The 18,894-nt window shown below is 40.8% G+C and overlaps 1 long non-coding RNA gene across 1 annotated transcript in view; it reads left to right on the top strand.

The window, feature by feature from the left end:
* Positions 1 to 317: 317 nt before the first annotated feature.
* Positions 318 to 18,894, top strand: part of LOC126163094 (uncharacterized) — a 209,767-nt gene continuing 191,190 nt past the window's right edge. Inside the window, exons 1-2 of the long non-coding RNA XR_007535157.1 lie at positions 318 to 417; positions 929 to 1,062. This is a non-coding gene — a long non-coding RNA (uncharacterized LOC126163094). The remainder of the gene's footprint in view (positions 418 to 928; positions 1,063 to 18,894) is intronic.

Consider the following 18,894-nt stretch of genomic DNA (forward strand, 5'->3'; position numbering starts at 1 on the left):
ATCGGCCGTGCCCTTTCAAAGGAACCATCCCGGCATTTGCCTGAAACGATTTAGGGAAATCACGGAAAACCTAAATCAGGATGGCCGGAGACGGGATTGAACCGTCGTCCTCCCGAATGCGAGTCCAGTGTGCTAACCACTGCGCCGAGAGACCAGTTTATTCCAGCAATACACGAGCAAGAAACGATGCTTCTGCCACACAGCGGCAAATTGTTCCACCTGGAGAGCGACCAACGCCACAATGGCGTCGACTAGCTAGAAGCTTCGATGAGAGATGGCAGCACCATCACGTAAAACAGCTGTTCGTCCCAGTGCCGCTGCTCGTCATTTGTAAGCCGTGTGTTGGTGGGAGAACGTCGTGTTGTTGTTTGTGCCGAACGCGTCGCGCCGCTTGTTGTGATATATACAACGTGACAGGTATTACCATCAAGTGATTATTTCTTGTGGGATCACAGGTATCCACCTCTGTCTATGCAGATCAAAATGTGCTGATAAAAGAATATATCCCGACAATCTTGTGATGAGGGTAGTTGAGTTAGAGAAGCAGTACACTAGTGTTCAGACTTTGAGCATTGTTTACAATCTGTTCGCGACTATTTTGCAAAGCAAGTGTTGTTGCATATTTGCTTATTTAGAGACATTCATGCCTGTAGGTGGTGGAATATTAATTGCTAACAATAATTCCCCGCTTCTCCCAACGAATTTACAATTTATCGGTATATTACATCCAAAAAATCTTTTAGAGTAGACGCAGGGTTCTCTCTAAACCTCAGATGCGGATTCGATTTACACTGTACCTGCCCATAAATAAAATTTCAGCCTCAGTCATCCTATGTCTATTATTTAAAACAACATGAATCGTTAGTTTTGACACTTTTTCGTTGTCTGGTGGGACTGCTGTAACTGACATAGTGTGTTGGTGTTTTAGCCGCTGCTTTTCACCATGAATGAAGAGAACCTTCATCTCGCCCAGGCTATGGTTGGTATGGATTTAGAAGACCGGCCACAGTCTCCAAAGAAAACTGTTGTAGGAAGAGTGCAAGAGAAGCTTCAAGGTTTCAGGTGAGTGTTGCTGCATCATACTCGTGTTAACATTGTAAAAGGCGCGATCCTTATGACACTGTGGGGGTCATGTCAAGTTTGTCTTTATTAGTGCATGCATTTCATCGTTACATGAGACGGATTAGTGAAACCAAAGCCTCAGCCGTGAATCGCCTTTCATTGTTTACAATGGCCTACAAAGATGATTAGCTTGGTTTTAAATCATTTCATCATGCACCAGCAGAAAGAATTAAAAATATATTATGTTTTGATTTGTTAGACTCATGATGTTTGATCATTTGCGCTTATAAACATTGGCTAAGTGCCATATAGCAATTTTGTTTAGTTTTTTGCATTTCAGCAGAGAGTGTATGCTTCGCTAGCCTGGTATAGGAGTCAGTTACTTGTTCCATAAGTCTGATTCACAGTAAACCTCATGCTGGGGAGCGTGTCAAGAAAACAAGCATAGAACACTTGTAAGAACAAAGTAAAAAAGTAAAACACTTGCCCTCAAGTATAGGTGCCCTTGGTCTTATCATCAGGCATTCATTAAAACATAAACTTTAAAATTTATACAGCAGTATTTATAACTTACACTTGTAAATGATAAGCATTTAGCCATATTTACAAGATAATTTATGGTGCAGATATAAAATGACTTATTCCATATCATTATGATTTAGCATGCAAATGATCCATGGAACATGATATTGTTTTGTGATGAGTACTATATTGATCATTAGTTGCAACATGACTATGGAAGAATGTTACTTTGTGACTCAGACTGTTGTAAATACAACTGTTTATAGTGTCCTTTGATGTGTTATTTAGTCTTGGAGTTGCTCCTGTACTGGACTGTCCTGCCTCCAACATTCTTGTATGTTTTTCTGGGATCTTGTGTACTTTAAGAGTAATATGTTTTGTGCAATAAAAAATTGTTGGTGTCCAGATATGTAAGAGCCTAAACCGTGATTGTTGAAAAAATGGGGTACGGAAGTAGAAGAAGGTGAGTGTGACTTAACAACAGACCCAGGACTGAATAAAACAATGTATAGTATCATAAGCATAAATATTTGCAACTATGGATCTAATGATGATGATGTCTTAAAGATGTGTCAGCACCTAGGGTCAAGGAAGTATCCGATTCCACCCGTCGGCTTTGACCCTTGACAAAAGCTGTGTTGCATGACATCATTGTGGCATGTTGTTTTTGAGTTGGATCACGTTTGTAGATGGCATGTTGTAGTATTTAGTGTCATGCTCTTGTGGTAGATGTTCATGTTTGAAGATGTTTATGGTATTTGGTTATGTGAGTTCGTGTAATTATTCTGTGAAGCTGTCGGAAGACTGTACTGTATCATCAGTGTTTTACACTGATTTATTGTTTAGTGGGGTTTATGCATTCATGTTTGTATTATGTATGATTACTGTTGTGTGTTATTTATGTGGTCGCAGGTTCGAATCCTGCCTTGAGCATGGATGTGTGTGATGTCCTTAGGTTAGTTAGGTTTAAGTAGTTCTAAGTTCTAGGGGACTGATGACCTCAGAAGTTAAGTCCCATAGTGCTCAGAGCCATTTGAACCATTTTCTTGTTATTTATGGACTGAAATGTAATAGTGCTTTTCTTGTTTTCTTTGGATTATGATGGATGATGATATGATTGCGATGATAAACTTCTTGCAGGAGTTTGGCTGGATTGCCAACTGTATGAGGTGTCATGTGTGATGAGAGTATGAAGTTGACTGGAGTCCTGGTTTCTCTAATCAGGGACCTATATATGTGGTGGTGTCACCATGACAATGTTTGACGATCTATCTGATGGGGGACCTGGTTTGAGAGATGTATGTTGGCCATCAGGGGGATTGTATTACAGGGTTATTACAAATGATTGAAGCGATTTCACAGCTCTACAATAACTTTATTATTGGAGATATTTTCACAATGCTTTGCACACACATACAAAAACTCAAAAAGTTTTTTTAGGCATTCACAAATGTTCGATATGTGCCCCTTTAGTGATTCGGCAGACATCAAGCCGATAATCAAGTACCTCCCACACTCGGCGCAGCATGTCCCCATCAATGAGTTCGAAAGCATCGTTGATGCGAGCTCGCAGTTCCGGCACGTTTCTTGGTAGAGGAGGTTTAAACACTAAATCTTTCACATAACCCCACAGAAAGAAATCGCATGGGGTTAAGTCGGGAGAGCGTGTAGGCCATGACATGAATTGCTGATCATGATCTCCACCACGACCGATCCATCGGTTTTCCAATCTTCTGTTTAAGAAATGCCGAACATCATGATGGAAGTGCGGTGGGGCACCATCCTGTTGAAAGATGAAGTCGGCGCTGTCGGTCTCCAGTTGTGGCATGAGCCAATTTTCCGCGGGCTGTGCGTGAAACTTGCCCCCGCGCGTTCAACCATTTCTTCTCTCACTGCAGACCGACCCGTTGATTTCCCCTTATAGAGGCATACAGAAGCTTTAAACTGCGCATACCATCGCCAAAAGAAGTTAGCAGTTGTTGGATCTTTGTTGAACTTCATCCTGAAGTGTCGTTGCACTGTTATGACTGACTGATGTGAGTGCATTTCAAGCACGACATACGCTTTCTCGGCTCCTATCGCCATTTTGTCTCACTGCGCTCTCGAGCGCTCTGACGGCAGAAACCTGAAGTGCGGCTTCAGCCGAACAAAACAGGGCGCTAACGACCTCAGTAGTTGAGCGCCCTTAAACCCCACAAAAAAAAAAAAAAAAAAAAAAAAACTGAACAAAACTTAATGAGTTTTTCTACGTATCTGTAGTGTGTCGTGACCATATGTCAATGAATGGAGCTACAGTGAATTTATGAAATCGCTTCAATCATTTGTAATAACCCTGTACTTGCGTGTTATTTTTGTTATCATTCATATTTATATCTTCGAGGTGCTGCTTTGTTTTGTTTTCTGATGGCTGGTTTTAGGTTTATTTGTTCTATTTCTTTGTTGGTGTTGTGTTTACAATTGCTATTGAGTAGGTTGGGAGTGGTTAAAAGAGGTGGAGGTTGGGGTGTTTGGAGGATTTTGTTTCGTTTTTGCTAGTTGTGTTTTTTTTTTTGGGGGGGGGGGGGGGGCACTGGATGGATATGTACCCAGTAGATCAGTTGATAATGGGAGGGTGTCTCCATGGTATACAGCCACTTTAAGGAAACTTCTAAAGGAGCGGAAACTACTGCATAAGAGGTCTATAACAAAGCTTGGGGCTATACAATGAGAGATGCTGAATAGAATGCATTTAGCTGTCAAGAGAGCAATGCTGCATGAAGCCTTCAATGACTAACCATAGCATAATATTGTCAAATGATCTTCCACAAAACCCAAATATATTCTATTCGCATGTAAAACTTAGTGTCCAGTCACTTGTGAATGAGACAGGAACTGAAAGTAAGGGCAGCAAAGCAAAAGCTGAAATCCTGCACAAAGGGAAACCCAGGAGAACTGCCTCAATTTGATCCTCCTACCAATTTAAAAAATGAGTAAATAATTGAGAGTGTCAGTGGTGTTGAGAAAGAGCTGAAATCCTTAAAACTTAATAAAGCTCCAGGGCCCAATAGAATCCCTATCAGATTCTATATTTAATTTGCAGCTAAGTTAGCCCCTTTTCTAATTATAATCTATCGTTGATTTTTCAAACAAAAAACATTGCCCAGTAGTTGGAAGAAAGTGCAGATCACACCTGTTTACAGGAACGGTAGTAGAATTTAGCCTTAAAATTACCATCCAGTATCCTTGACATTGATTTTTTGTATTTGAAACGTATTCTGAACTCAAATATAATAATGTATCTCGAACCCAATGACCTTCTCCATGCCAATCAGCATATGACACACTGAAAGTTTTAGATCAAGGCAGTCAAGTAGATGCAGTATTATATGATTTCCAAAGAGCATTTGTCTCCATACCACATCTACACTTATTGCCAAAAATACAATCATATGAGGCATCTAGTGAAATTTGTGACTGGATTGAGGATTTTTTGGTAAGGAAGACACAACATGTTATCTTAGAGGGAGAGTCAGTGACATGTAACACTAACTTCAGGTGTGTCCCAGGGAAATGTGTTGGGTTCGACCCTTGCTGTTCATGTTGTTTATTAATCACTGACTTCAGACTTTTTGCAGATGAGGTACTTATCTGTAACAAAGTTACTGCATAAATATTCAGTCAGATCTTGATTAGATTTCAAAGTGGTACAAAGACTGGCTACTTACTTTAAATGTGCATTTTACAAAGAAACAAAAAACAATATGACTATAATATCAATGTGTCACAGTTGGATTCGGCTAACTCATACAAATACCTGGATGTAACACTTCATGGGGATATGAAATGGAATGAATGTATACGCTCAGTCATTGGTAAAGCATGTGGTAGACTTCAATTTATGGATACAAAACTGGGAAAAAACAAACAGCCTGCAAAGGAGACTGCTTACAAATCACTCATGCCATCCATTCTGGAATGTTGGTCAAGTGTGTGTACCTGAACCCACTAACACAGGACATTGAACATACACAGAGGAGGGAAGTGTGCATGATCACAGGTTTGATTGACATGTGAGAGAGTGTGACAGAGATGCTGAAGAAACTCTGCCAGACTCATGAAGATAGACATCAACTATTCCGAGCAAGCCTACTTACACAGTTACAAGAACCAGCTTTAAATGATGATTTAAGGAACGTACTACAACCCCTTACAAGTCGCTCGCACAGGGCTCTTGAGAACAAGATTAGATTAATTGCAGCACACACAGAGGCATTCAACCCATCGTTCTGGCTGTACTACATACTGAATGGAATGAGAAAAATTATAACTGATACAATGGGATGCACACACTGCCATGCATTTCATAGTGGTTTGCAGAGTATAGATGTAGATTTAAACTTTGAATTATAAGGTAGCTAAGGCACTCTAGAGACGGTCTTGATCCCTATGACTTAAAGAGCTAATTTTAAGTACACATTGTCAAAAATGTTCAAATGTGTGTGATATCTTATGGGACTTAACTGCTAAGGTCATCAGTCCCTAAGCTTACACATTACTTAACCTAAATTATCCTAAGGACAAACACGCACACCCATGCCCGAGGGAGGACTCGAACCTCCGCAGGGATCAGCCGCACAGTCCGTGACTGCAGCGCCTAGACCGCTCGGCTAATCCCGCGTGGCTACACATTGTCATTTGGCATTCTTATACATTATGATGTTGAGTAACAATAAAAGTGGTATGCCAATTATGTATATGTTTTTTATTGCTTCAACATCATAGTGTTATTAGTGAAGTAATGAACAGAATACTTCAATGTTTTCTCTATGTGTATCCTACAACGGACAATATTTGTGTTTCCAAAACTGCGAGTACTATATTTACTTGGGAGGCAACTGACCTGACATACAGCTGATTGCTTGATTTGAACAGTAAAGCACCTAATACCCTGTGAAGCTTGATATGGTCTGAGTTTTGTAAATGGAAATCTAAATGAATGAGAATGAAGTCTTTCATGACAGCACTGTTTTATAATATGTTCTCGGATTTCTTGCCATGTCAGTTCAAGATAAAATCTTGAGGTTTCACTGATTATCGCCGTCTTCATCAGGAGCAATTGACTGTGAAAATTGCTGCTTTGGTGTCTGATATAGCCCTCGGATAGCTTCCAATTTGTTGGCGATTATGTAGTGCTGTCGCAGATGGTGTCAACATCTTTGCTGGTGGCGGCACCCCTGCCGAAGCTGTGTGTATATTGCAATGAATATTTCTATCCCATCTTTGTGTCAAAAGCTCAATTCCATGCACCGCTAATATTGTATCTGCTGGCACAATGTTCTCGCACATTCTTATTTCTACAGGATCTTTAATTTCAAGAACACAGTATGTACTAGCCTGGCACAAAACTTTTGTTTCATCAAACATTTTTTTGTGTTTACTTGTAATAGTGTTTTCAGCGACCCCGTATTTCTCCAGTTGTCAGTTTTTAATGTGCTGTTGATGTTCTACACCATGGTTGGAAACGGTACGTGTGGACTGACCAATGTACTTGCTTCTGCACTCACAAGAGATGTTATAAATACCAGGTATTCTGTAGCTGAGACTGTCCTTAACAGGGCGTAGCATCTCCTTTATCTTCTTAGGAAGTTGTAAAATAGGCCTTACACCTTGTCTTCCCAGGATGTTGTCTATTTTGGTGACTGTAGCACTGTAGAAAGGAAGGAATAGAATCGGTGGCTCAACATGTGAATGTTTCACATTTTTTTTCTAGGAGAGTGCTGCCTTCGTCATGTGAACCATAGCCATTCTTTCAGAACATGTACTTCAGATGATTAATTTTGTAATCCAAGTGGTCCTTATCAGAAAAGTTTTGGCTCTGTGTAATCATTTATTTAAAACTACTTTCTTCTGGACAGGATAATGAAAACTCTGGGTGCTAAGATATAAATCTGTGTGCATCAGCTTGCAGTACTCTGAATGGCTGAGGCGTCCATCCAACTTTCATTCTACCAAAACATATTATGGTGACCACCTACTTCTTGTATGGCTGTAAATTTTATGAAACTGCAGATGGAGTGGCTATGGGCTGTCTGTTGTCTCCAGCAGTGACTGACTTTTTTATGGAACATTTTGAGGAATGCACATTAAATTTGTCTCTCCTTCATCCATCTTCAATTTAATTGTTATGTTGATGAAACATCTATGCTGTGGGCATATGGCTCTTGAGGACTTCCTTGAACATATGAGCATTATGCACATAAACATTTAGTTCACTTGTGAGACAGAGAAAGAAAAATGTTGCCATTCGTAGATGTTTTAGTACAACAAAAGTTGGATGGATATCTCAGCCACTAAGTGTGCTACAAGCCAATGCACACTGATTTATATATTAGCACCCTGAGTTTTTATCAGCCAGTCCAGAAGAGAGCAAATACTGTTTCTCATAAGGACCACTTGGATTCTAAAATTAATCATCTGAAGTACGTGTTCTGAAAGAATGGCTATGGTTCACCTGATATGAAGTCAGTCTTCTCCAAGAAAAGGAATCATGAAAATATCAAACATTCACATGATGAGCCACAATCTGTATTCCTTCCTTCCTGTAATGCCGTATCCAGCAAAATAGGCAGAGTCCTGGGAAGACGAGGTATAAGATCTATTTTCCAAACTTCTAAGACAGAGTGAGGTGGCGCAGTGGTTAGCACACTGGGCTCGCATTCGGGAGGACGACGGTTTGTCTCCAGCCATCCTGATTTAGGTTTTCCGTGATTTCCCTAAATCGTTTCAGGCAAATGCCGGGATGGTTCCTTCGAAAGGGCATGGCCGATTTCCTTCCCAATCCTCCCTAACCTGAGCTTGCGCTCCGTCTCTAATGACCTCGTTGTCGACGGTACGTTAAACACTAACCACCACCACCACCGAACTTCTAAGAACAAAAAGGAGATGCTATGCCCTGTTGAGGACTGTCTCAACCTCAGGACCCATGTCATTTACAACATTCCTTGTGAGTGTGTAAACAATTGCATTGGTCAGTCCATGCACACCATTTTGGACCTGTTCAGAACATCAGCGGCATACAAAAATCAAGACCTGGATAAATCTGCAGTTTCTGAGCACAGCTTTACAAACAAACACCTCATATTATTTGACAAAACAATAGTTTTGTCTGGGCTCCTACATACTGGGCTTCTGTAACTAAAAAGGTTGTAGAAATAAGCTTGTGCAAGAAGAACTTTAACTTTGACAGTGGTTAGAATCTTTTGGTGCATGGAAGTGAGATCTCGATGCAGAGAAGAGGCATAGAGATTCATTGCAATGGACATGCTACTACTGGAGCAGATCAAATGTATTTGCAATTGTGAATAAGGACAACCATCGGCTGTAGAATGGAATGATGACAATGAAAATTTGTGCTGGATCGGGACTCGAACCCAGATTTCCCACTTATCATGAGCGGTTGTCTTTCCATTTGGCTACCCACGCACAACTCATGGCCAGACCCAAACTTCCACATGTCGCCAACCATGCATCTATGACCTGTACTTGTACATTCTTTATGTATATTCCTGTGCAGGTCAGACATTGTACTTGAAAGTCACTTGCCCAGTATCGGCAGAGAAATATGATATTGCAGTCTAAAGGATCTGCAAAACGCCACAGTGCCTGTTTCTTTGGACATGCATACATGTCCAAAGGAACTTCGTATCATAACCAGAATAACACGGGCACTACTGGAATAAGTGGCACCACCAGCTCAGATGCTGACACTGTCTGCAACAGCATTACATAATTTCCGACCAATCAGAAGCTGTCTATGAGCTATATAAGGCCACTACAGCAGCAGTTTTAACAGTCAGTTACTCCTGATGAAGACGATGGTGGTAATCGTCAAAAACTCAAGGCTTTACCTTGTATTGGCATTGCCCAGAAGTCCAAATTTTTCTTATTTAAAACATTTAGCAGGACATTGCGAAGTAAACTGTTACAAAAAATAAGGACATCAGTCTGTTGTATCAGATTATTACCGTGGCAAACAAGTTATCGAGTTACTCATTCTGATGGTCATCAGATAAGTTGTATACATGCAGTCTATTACATACATTTTCATTTCATCTCTTTATTTTAAATACACTGTCGACTTTAGTACCAACTGTAATTACATAGGTGGGACTTCACAGATTTCCTAGTGATATAAGTATTATGTTAGCCTCCTGGTAGTTCTGTGATTGACTCTAATTGTAGCAGCATGTCTCACTGTCTTTGCCCACTGCTACAACATTGTTTGTTGAGAGTGCTTATCTGATTGTATAGTCAGCATGTGCCATACCTTTACCACAGTATAATGCTGATGACAGGGTTTTGTCTTCATTTTCAGTTTGTTTCTATATTGTCACTGATGTTGTGTAAGCATTTGTGAGGTTAAGTGCTTCCAGTTTACTGTGGGAAAAGTCATTTGTGTGTTTGAGTCATTGGGATAGCAGATTTAACTCTTTCTCTTTTTACTTTGACTGGAGTTACATTTGAGCCAACAGAAATAGTTTCACTGATGGTGCATGCTGGATTTTCAAGCATGCCAGTTATATAAGAATATTAGTGGTATTCTGTATTAGTAAGGGACTCCTTACTTTTGCAGGCAGTGGGTTTATTCATAATTTTATAATATATTGCCTAGACAATAGCTCCAGTAATCGAAACTACCATAGTTTTCTACAAATATTGTTATCCATACAGCAGCTTTTTGGCAGTTCAAGATACGATTTTTTTAACAATGAATAGTAATTTATCTATTTAATATGATGTTGGATAAAAATCATGAAACACAAAAACATTGGTATGAGAATAGACAACTACTCATATTATCATATAGAAGGTTCGATTATGTATTATTGAAAACATATGTATAAACCTTTTTCACTTCTGATTTCGTAGAACTGAACATGACTCTCTGTGAGATTAATAACCAGTAATTATCAAAATTCTTGCTTGCTCTATATGGATTATTATTCTATAATAAAGAAAAGTATTGTGCAGTCACACCATGTCCCTGCTTCCAAATCTCTCTCTCTCTCTCTCTCTCTCTCTCTCTCTCTCTCTCTCTCTCTCTCTCTCTCTCTCTCTCTCTCGACACTCTCTCTGCTACAGTGATACTGCTTGCTTTGGAGATCGGTAGATATACACCAGTTTCCAGTCTAGGGCCTATAAATTCAAAATGATGCCAGAACTATTATCTTTTGTGTTGTGTTAGAAAGGTTCTTGATTGCTTTTATTACATAAGTAGTGTGATAATGCCATGGTGTAACTGTGATTGAGCTGCTGTGGAGGATATTTTCCACATTCATGCCAATATATTGTTTACATTTTTATTATATTCACTTACTGGATATCAGAAATTGTGTGTTTCTTTCCATTACACATTTTGTAAAAGGGAAATCATGTTATTTTGCATTAAAGCTATTTTCCAGAGGAAATATGAGTGATGCATAAGAGGAACCTGATTTTCATTTTCATCTGGTTTCTAAAGCATAATTTTGCCACCATAACATTATTAGAATTACTCTTATTACTGTTCTCATTGTTTGGATTGTGGTACAAAAATCTTTACTTGATTGTTAGTGTGCAACTAATGTGAAAAAGTAGTAATATGCAGCCTAGTTGTTCAGTTGTGGAAGACAGCTGTTAGTTACAGTATAAAATAACATTGTCATAGTATGATGCTTTTAACACCTTTGGTGGGATGTGTGACTCACTGGTGGGGGAATTCTGTCATTACTGTTCTGACTAATGTCAATGAAGCAAATCATCTTTCTTTTAAACATACACTGCCTGACATATAAATGAAGCAACTAGAAAACATGGTTGGATGTCAGTGTAACTCCATACATGTATACACCACGGTGGATATGTTAATGATAAAGAGTTCAATTTTTTGTGTCAGGTAGAACAGGCACCAGAGTGTGTTAGTATAGTTTCAGTATTGTTAGCAGGCTTTGTAGGGCGTATAAGCGACGAACAGTTTTCATTGTTAAGTGGTCGCTGTGAAACATCAGAGATATTAACAGCACCTCACAGAGTTTAAAAGGGGCCTCACTGAGGGTCTCTGGTTGCTGGATGGTCGAACCGTGCAATATACAGATTCATGGGGCTTTTTGATGTGACAATGGCCCCGTGTTTGACTGCATGGAAACATGAGAGGAAACATACTTGTTGTCAAGGTTACAGTGGACTGTTTCTGACCACCACAAGGGAGGTTGACATATTGTGCTCCAAGCACATTGTAACCCATACACATTTGCACCTCCTATCTGAGAACAAGTCATGAACTCTCTGTAACATTCATGTCATCCCACACCTTTAATTGGAGGCTGCCAGCAACTGGACTAGGGAATTACTGACCCATATGTAAGCAGCTGTCAACAGTACAATGCAAATGATCACATTTGAAGTTGTTCTGTGTCTGGAAAGCTTGGGCTGCTGTTGACTGATGTGTTGTGTTCAGCATTGAGTGGTGGATATGCTCTGCACTGGATGACCATCATCAGCAAGTATAGGGGAGGGATCCCATTCTTCCAATGATTGGAGAAGCACAGCGGTTGCTCCTGACTGGTATTGAAAGCCATCAGATATGACTTCTTCATGTCATGGCTGGTAGTGACTGAGGAACCTCTGACAACACAGCAGTATGGCACAGACATCCTGCATCTCATGTGTTACCTACATCTACATGGGTACTCTGCAAATCGTACTTAAGTGCCTGGCAGAAGATTGATTGAACCACCTTCACAATAAGTCTCTATTATTCGAGTCCGCGCGCAGAAAAAACAAACACCTATATCTTTCCGAGCGAGCTCTGATTTCCCTTATTTTATTATGGTGATCATTTCTCCCTGTGCAGGTCAGCGTCAGCCAGATATGTTTGATTTGGAGGAGAAAGTTGGTGACTCAAATTTTGTGAGAAGATTATGCCGCAGTGGAAAATGCCTTTGTTTTAATGATGTCCACCCCAAATCCTGTATCATGTCAGTGACTGTCTCTCCTATTTCAAAATAATACAAAATGTGCTGCCCTTCTTTGAACTTTCTCGATGTACTCTGGTAAGGATCCCACACTGCACACCAGTACTCTAAAAGAGAACGGTCAAGTGTAGTGTAGGCAGCCCTTTAGCAGATGTGTTACATTTTCTAAGTGTTCTGCCAATAAAATGCAGACTTTGGTTCTCCTGCCCCACAACATTTTCTGTGTGTTCTTTCCAATTGAAGTTGTTCATAATTGTGTATCATGCTGCCATTTTCCAACAGGACAGTTCTCATCTCCACACAGCAAATGTCATATGAACTGTCTGCGTGATGTTGACGTACTCCTATGACCAGCAAGATCCGCAGATCTGTCGCTGGCAGAACATTTGAGAGACCAGGTCGGACATCATCTCCATCGTGGTGCCAGTATCCGGGGTGTAGAGGACCAGTTAGAGCAAGTGTGGGAAGCTCGCCTCAGGTGGAAGGGGGGGGGGGGGTGTACAAAGGCTTTATGACACCTTTCCCAACCGAATCAGTGCTTGCACCACAAAAGGTGCAACATTGTGGTGATAGTTGGGTTTACACTACCAACGTTTTCTTCTGTAAGTTGGCTCGATTTTGTAGTCACCGAAATAACATCATATACCCTCTCAGCCTGTGAAGTTTCATTTTGTTTCCTCCTCTCCTTGTGGGTGCTTCACGTTTTTGCAGAGAGCATACTTTATTGGTAATTTGAATTACAGGGTTGTATTTTTAATCTCGACTCATTGGAAATTTGCTTTGCTTATCTTCTGAGCCTTATGAGGAATTGCACTTATATCAGTCTTGGAACAATATTGTCATGACATTGTCCGCTTATAGTGTTATTTCGAATTCCCTCCTCCTAAAAAGACCTTCCCTATTCAGCCTCATTTACTTTGTTCATTTCAAAAGGCTGTTATCATTTTGGAATCTGCATTGTGTTGCGCATACCTTCAGTGAAAAGAAATTTAAGCATTTACATTTTCTTTGAATAGGAATAACCTGTTCTGGCACAGCTATTATGGTTTCATATGCCAGACTTTACAACAAAAAGCTTTGTGATGTATCTAGGCTTATGTTAGAATCCTCAGTCCATGCTCTGAATTTATTGGTGCAGCAAAAGTGCAAATATGTTATCACCAGCTTACGGAAATTAACTGGCAGAATATGTGACAGTTTAGTATCCTCAAGTTGAAACATTTGGTAACTTTTTTCCTTCCTATTCCCTTTATTCATTCTCTGAGCTTTCGGATGGCCATTGTGTTGTTTGCTTTGACTATAGATGAATTGCTGTGAAGAATAGAGGAACATAATAGACCTGTTACAAGAGAAGTGCTAAAAATTAAAAAAATAGGACCATAGTCTACAGAAAGGAAACCTGATCTTGATGCACTCTACAGAATCAGCTCTTAGCACGAAGATAGCCGCACGAATCTTAAAGGTGAAAGAAAATGTCATCACTAGTATTTCGAAGAAGTAAGGACGTATTATTCCACTGAGGACGTGGTTACAAGAGACGGAGTGCAGACTTGGTTTGGAAGGGAAATTAGCCACCCCAGCATTTCCTTAAAGTGATTTATGGAAACCAAAGCGATAGAACGGGCATTTGAACTGTCAATCTCCGGAATTGAGACCAGCGTTGGGGGATAGGGGACAAATAACAGACCACGCTGGTAGTATCTGCTCTCTGACAATCTGGAAACTTTGTAGGCTGCGGCAGTTCCTGGAGTAAGTCTTGTCTTCTGTTCAAAGTCTTCTGCTATGTCTACGCCCTTGTCTAGTGGTAAACAGTGCGCCTCTGAATTTAGTGGTCGAAACTGCTCACTGCCAGAATTTGTAAAGTGCCTTCCTTTTGGATGCAGAAGTCGCGTGTGTAACTGCAGGACAGCTACAATATATTTCACTTTCTGCCACACCGGTAATAACAGTTCGGTCCAGTAACATTTTTGCGAAGGGTTTCTTCACTGACCTTTGAAGGTCAAATGCGCCGGAGGTCTCCGGGGCCCCGCTGCGGCGGCACCGTGCTCTCACAGCTCCCGATCATCCCTTTGGAGATTATAAAATGCTTTACGGTCGTTGAGTGGTGCGCCAGAGAAAATGTTAGGATATGCATTTCACGTTCGGTAGCAACGGGGACAGACCCCGTTTTGATAACAGTGGGTATTGTATACCACTAATGTCCAAGACACGAGTGTGGCTCAAAATTAATTTTTTAGTTTCTGAACCAACCGGAATGCCTTACTATGTTGTTTAATGTTATTATTAATGCCTTACATCGCGTTTCTATTCCTTTTAGAAGCGATTCTTCATGCAACTTCTTCGATGGCAATTCGTATGTTTTCGTCAAACCACAGGGAATAACTGTGGCGTAATGTGTTTTACTGTTTGTTTCAACCCTTACGACAAATGTGTGCGATAAACTGTGTGAATACCTGGCAGGGTATGCCCCAAAGCAACGCAGGCACACTGCACGACTTGAGATCTGCTTATGGATTTATGGAGAACTTCACGCTGGTCGAAATCTATGTATATTTAGCCGACCGCGGTGGTCTCGCGGTTCTAGGCGCTCAGTCCGGAACCGCGCGTCTGCTACGGTCGCAGGTTCGAATCCTGCCTCGGGCATGGATGTGTGTGATGTCCTTAGGTTAGTTAGGTATAAGTAGTTCTAAGTTCTAGGGGACTGATGACCTAAGATGTTAAGTCCCATAGTGCTCAGAGCCATTTGATTTTTTTGAAATCTATATTTAAGGTATTCAGGTAGATCTAAACCCAGAGAATGGTCAATTTTTTGTGCTACCCAGAGTGGAAGGAACTTGCTAACGCCGTGTCAGCAAAAGTCTGTAGGGATGCCTAATTGCTGCTACATTTATTTCTCAACATAGTCACTCTGGTGACGAACGTTTCTCCCAACGAGAGAATACCGTGTTGATACCGTCAGTGTAGAGTGTTTGACTTTGATGACAGAGGTACAACCTCATCTCTGTTTGCATCGCTTCATCACTATTAAAGTGATGTCCTCGAATGTGTGCTGCAAGTACTGGAAACAGATCAAAATAGGATGGGTCTGTATGGGAGATGAGCGATCACAGTGAAACCAAGGCGTCGGATTGTTCCAGATGTCGCAGCCCTCGTATGTGTTGTCTGGCTTTTTCATGCTGAAGGAAAGGGTGCTCCATGTGTGGACGAAATCTTCGAATTCGTGCTTTTAGAAACTCGGTTACAGCGCGCTGTTTCTCACGCTCCGAAGCAGTCACGTTACACACCGCCGTGTTACACGCTAAAGCTGTGTATAAGAGATGAATGACTATCCTTTTCCCCTGCTTTTGCCTCCGTCCGCAGTTCAGGATTGGCTGAAACCGCATGACGTGACATTAGCAGCAATTGTGGGCCCAAGCGTTAGTGTGAAGCATAGGAAGTGTAGTGGATCTTTGAAGTATTAAGTAGAATAATGCCTCAGTGCTGTGCTCTTGGCTGTTCCGTTTCGAAGCGAAAAGGGAGGAAAACTGTACAGAATTCCTTCCGAAGGGAGAGATTCAACAAAAAGGCAAATGTTGCAGGAACTCCACTTAACCATTCAGTTAATTTTATTCATTTCTGGCCATTTGTCTTTCTCTCCTTTTTACATTTCTGTTATTTAGTTTCCAATCCTTTCGAACAGCATCTTAGAGATAAAACTGCCACTGTAAGCACATAAAACGAAAAATAGTGAGTGGTACCATACAGTTATCGTGACGTAAAAAATTTGACCTGGTTGACTGTACAGTATGGTTTAAATTTATTATTTGGTTTTTTAAATGATAAAACATTATATATATATATATATATATATATATATATATATATATATATATATGTATATATTAAAACCACACGGGAAAAAGATTCCAAATGAAAAAAGAATGGCTCGGCAAAGGATTAGAAAATTTAAAAAAAGTCGCATATGAAGCAAATAACTGAAGAAAAACAAAAATTAAAAAAAGAAAATGAAAAATTACAGGAACGTGATAGGATTCGAACCCGCGCCACCTTCAGTTTGTTAGTCTAGAACGCTGTCCATTAAGCTTATTTTTTTCTTTTCTTTTTCTTGTGCAGTCCTAGATATTTTTTAACTGAAGGACCGGTCTCGGGAGCAAAGTGGGCAGGAGTCATTTTACGAGGCCTGGCCACGATGTCTCCGTCGCCAAACAGAAACGTATGGAAGGGGTAAATGGCCACAGGAGAATATTCATTCATTTATGGACAAAAATGACTTGTCTCTGAAAAAAATAAATCAGAGCTACACTTCCCTAACACGCACATGCAGCGTCGATACTCCACGGACGCCGCCACTCCATCTTCATGGCATGTTCTCTCTAATGTCGTATATATATATATATATATATATATATATATATATATATATATATATATATATATATATATATATATATATATATATTGCTATCTGTTCATCTGCTACGTGTTAATATATCAAATTTTATCTCCTGCCATGAATAATATAGCTACGGAGCGGATCGTAGAAGATGCTCCGCTAGAAGTTTGAAAAGTATTGACTGTACTTACGGTTTTTCACATTATCACAATGACAATCGTTCAAATAGTTAAAAAAAATCCATGAGTTCTGTGTCACCACCTCCAAACAAATAATGAATTGCGTGACCTCTGATCCACGAGACAGCGTTGTGTTTCGTCCTCTGGTAATAAACAGCGTCCGGGTAGAGGAGAGTGCGCGAATCGACATAAGCGGGCGACATTCGTAAAAAGAGAACCAAAATTTTACGCACAAAATACTAGCTCTTATCCACCGGCCCACAGTGTGCCTGGTGTTGGTCTGAATCCTGAACGTTGCAGTTCATACATGAAAGCGAATCTGCAAGATGGATCCCATGAAGTCTCTCTAGAGTATTCTCTTTTCTGTACCAGGTCGAGCGTACGTCTGAATCTAACGTTACCGCGTTGACAGTGCGCCATACTACGTTCAGTGCACGGTAGGGCACGTCAATTCGATGACATTAGGCGACCGACGACGAAGCAGGTTGCGATAAATGTCACCTGGTGTTGGTAAGCGAGAGACAGGCAAACATGCCGCACGTAACTGTACTGCAGATAAAACCTCCCATAGTAGGAAAAGGGCACTGGTATCTCAGTAGGCGCCAACGAAGGGCCAAGTGAAGATGGTGCCAGAGATGCATAGTAACTACAAAGACACTGCTTGATGATGAACACTGTCAAGGCCAAGTCCGCCCCGTTCTTTAGGAAGAGTGAGGGAGTCGTTACCACCGTCATACCTTAGCAAAAGATCTTGCTGAAAACCCAAGGAAATTCTGGTCTTACGTAAAATCGGTAAGCGGGTCGAAGGCTTCCATCCAGTCACTCACTGATCAGTCTGGCCTGGCAACGGAAGACAGCAAAACGAAAGCTGAAATTTTAAATTTAGCATTTGAGAAATCTTTCACGCAGAAGGATCGTTCTAACATACCGCCGTTTGAGTCTCGTACAGATTCCCGTATGGAGGACATACTGATAGACATCCCTGGGGTTGTGAAGCAGCTGAATGGGTTGAAAATAAATAAATCGCCAGGTCCTGATGGGATTCCAATTCGGTTTTACAGAGAGTACTCTACTGCTTTGGCTCCTTACTTAGCTTGCATTTATCGCGAATCTCTTGCCCAACGTAAAATCGCGAGTGACTGGAAAAAAAGAGCAGGTGACGCCTGTATATAAGAATGGTAGAAGGACGGATCCTCAAAATTACAGACCAATATCCTTAACATAGGTTTGTTGCAGGATTCTCGAACGTATTCTCAGTTCGAATATAATGAATTTCCTTGAGACAGAGAAGTTGCTGTCCATGCACCAGCACGGCTTAAGAAAGCATCGCTCCTGCGAAACGCAACTAGCCCATTTTTCACAAGGTATCTTGCGAACCATGGATGAAGGGTATCAGACGGATGCCATATTCCTTGACTTCCGGAAAGCGTTTGACTCGGTGCCCCACTGCAGACTCCTAACTAAGGTACGAGCATATGGGATTGGTTCCCAAATATGTGAGTGGCTCGAAGACTTCTTAAGTAATAGCACCCAGTACGTTGTCCTCGATGGTGAGTGTTCATCGGAGGTGAGGGTATCATCTGGAGTGCCCCAGGGAAGTGTGGTAGGACCGCTGTTGTTTTCTATCTACATAAGTGACCTTTTGGATAGGGTGGATAGCAATGTGCGGCTGTTTGCTGATGATGCTGTGGTGTACGGGAAGGTGTCGTCGTTGAGTGACTGTAGGAGGATACAAGATGACTTGGAC

This window comes from Schistocerca cancellata, chromosome 2 (genome assembly GCF_023864275.1).
Source record: "Schistocerca cancellata isolate TAMUIC-IGC-003103 chromosome 2, iqSchCanc2.1, whole genome shotgun sequence".
In the NCBI taxonomy this organism is placed as follows: domain Eukaryota; kingdom Metazoa; phylum Arthropoda; class Insecta; order Orthoptera; family Acrididae; genus Schistocerca; species Schistocerca cancellata.